Source organism: Formica exsecta, unplaced genomic scaffold (genome assembly GCF_003651465.1).
Source record: "Formica exsecta isolate Colony F162 unplaced genomic scaffold, ASM365146v1 scaffold1440, whole genome shotgun sequence".
NCBI lineage: Eukaryota > Metazoa > Arthropoda > Insecta > Hymenoptera > Formicidae > Formica > Formica exsecta.
In genome coordinates this window covers 3,328-5,834 of record NW_021848769.1, presented here as the reverse complement: position 1 = coordinate 5,834, position 2,507 = coordinate 3,328, and the positions used below count along the sequence as shown (strand labels likewise).

The window sequence follows — 2,507 nt, the reverse complement described above, 5'->3', positions numbered from 1 at the left end:
AAGTACAAAGCAACTTATAGAAAAACGTATTTGCTCTATTCATTTTTTACCAAGCGATAAACACACTTTTACATCTGGTAAGGTGACGCTTATAAGTACAGCAGTACCAATTGATGCAAATGAGAATAATAATGTTAACTCGGAGATTGTTGATAATTTTAGAGATGAAATAGAGGAACCAATACCACAGACATCAGATTCTTTTAATCAAAATAAATCTTTAGCAACGTCTGAAACTGTAATTGCAAAAGAAACTGTATTAACTCCGAAAAATATTTCAACTCATTGTGTGAGGAGATTTATACTTTGTACAGTTAAAGAGAAACGTCTCAATACTCAAATAAGGAATTTACATCGTCAATTAATTTTAAAAACTCGAAAAATTAGAAAAATGAATGCCATCAACTCACAACGAATTGCTATAATTATTATCTTACAATATAGGATATTAGAATAAGAATATTTATTGTGTTACAGATAATTAATTAATAAAATACATACATTACATATATGTATAAGCATATTCTATCTGTATTTTGATTTCGTGATTGATACAGAATTATTTTATATATAAAGTATTATACTTATGTTTTTTCATAATTTTTATTTTTTTAATCTATATTGTTTTTTTATATTGCATTTCATGTTTAAAAAAAAAATATATTCTAGTAAATTTTTAAACAATTTCACAGTTGTCTTCTGTCATGATTGCGCAAAATATATTATGTATAAACGAATTAATAAAATCTGATATATATATCTTTTATAATAATTAATTCCGGTGTTAAAATTTAAATTGAATGCTCCGATATTATTTATTATAGTATTCTATTATATTATTCAACGTTATAACTTCAAATGAACTTATAATGAACTATGATTGAATTTTGAAACTTGATTCATACTGTAACGAAATGTCATTGACATCAAGATCTCCACAACAAGTTCGTATTAGTAACATTTGCTTGTCCGCTCTTTGACTATCTTTTCGCCGACTGGAGACATAAACCTGAGAATCGAGCGTCCAATCTTATTTTTATCAGTCCCTGTATATATATATAAAATTTTCATATAGTTATACTGTAATATACTTCCTATTTCTCTCACTCATAAATTAATACATCACACAAAATATTACAAATTAACGTTTGATTACTAAAATTATGTAATTGAATACATTTTTAATAAACTCAAAATAAATAATTTTCTCTGCACATTTGTTCAAAATCGAATGCAAATAATTACTAATAGCAATTAGCCACGATAAAGACCACTACAATAAAGCCCCGATTAATCGCGCTCGAAATTTGGCGCGTCAGCCGCCATGTCGCGCGTCGCTCGGCTCGCGACAAATAGGAGCGCGCTTCAACAGCGGCGCTACGCGAATCGCGCCAGGCCCGCGGCATCGCTCGTGCCTATCGATGCGGGACACGCAGCGGTCACCCGGGAGAGCCTAAAACGACAAACAAAGTCTAATAACAACGTTCAAATTTTAACTAATCATCGAACATAACAACCGACGCGAAATTTAAGATAAACACGTAGAAAATTCTAGAACACAAAAAGGACGTTTGTATAAAAGCTCTCTCGGGGAACCGCCGGGCGCACTCGATCGAGATTCGTCCGTGACAGTGTGTGCTTATATCGTTTAACTGCTCGCAATAGAAAAGTCGCTCGCTTTTCTAATTCGTACGCTCGATTACGAAACGCGAAGTTCACGATTATCATAAAAGAGATTTCTCGTTGCTTGCGAGTAATCTCTCGTTGTTAAAACCGCGCCGTTTATTCCGTCGCTCGCGGAATCGCGCCGTTTATACCGTCGCTTGCGGTATTCGCGATATATCCGTCGCTCGCGGAGATTATCGTTGCGCTCCCGGTCGCTCGCCGGAGCCCGACACGGGGAAGATTAGCTTAAATCTTCTCGAACCAAATCTTTTGAACTATTTATTGTTTTAAATAAATTGACTGCTTTTCACATAACGCTTTCGTGTCCATTTCACGCGATCCTCGCGCTCCCGCGTTCACTCGCGCACAACATTAATATAATAAAACATTTAAACATTAATGTATATATATTTAACATTACATTATATTATAGAAATATCTATTATTATTATATTATATACTTAGATCTATTTTTATTTTTTTTTTAAATTATCAAGAGACACGGTAGTGTCTCGCTCCAAGTCACGCGCAGCAACAGCGAGGCACCCCGGGTATCTATACGCGAGTCGGCTAGTTAAGATACATTAGATTTATTGGACCTCAATAACGGCTGAACTGATCGTATTTTTAATAGGCTTAATCGATACCTTGGGTTTAAATTATATAATAAAAGTGTCTTTATCTGTTTTCTACATGTATCGTGAACGGAGGTATATGAATGCAAAGTCTCAATGTGAAAATTTTCTTTTAAGAAACGTCCACGTCGTCATCATTCACGCAAGTCCCCAATGCGCATACGCGAATCTTGTACGGTTGGAGCCTTCGACATAAGATAGCACTCG

At 34.3% G+C, this 2,507-nt stretch overlaps 1 long non-coding RNA gene across 1 annotated transcript in view; it reads right to left on the bottom strand.

The window, feature by feature from the left end:
* Positions 1 to 615: 615 nt before the first annotated feature.
* Positions 616 to 2,507, bottom strand: part of LOC115246271 — a 5,028-nt gene continuing 3,136 nt past the window's right edge. Inside the window, exon 2 of the long non-coding RNA XR_003885640.1 lies at positions 616 to 1,046. This is a non-coding gene — a long non-coding RNA (uncharacterized LOC115246271). The remainder of the gene's footprint in view (positions 1,047 to 2,507) is intronic.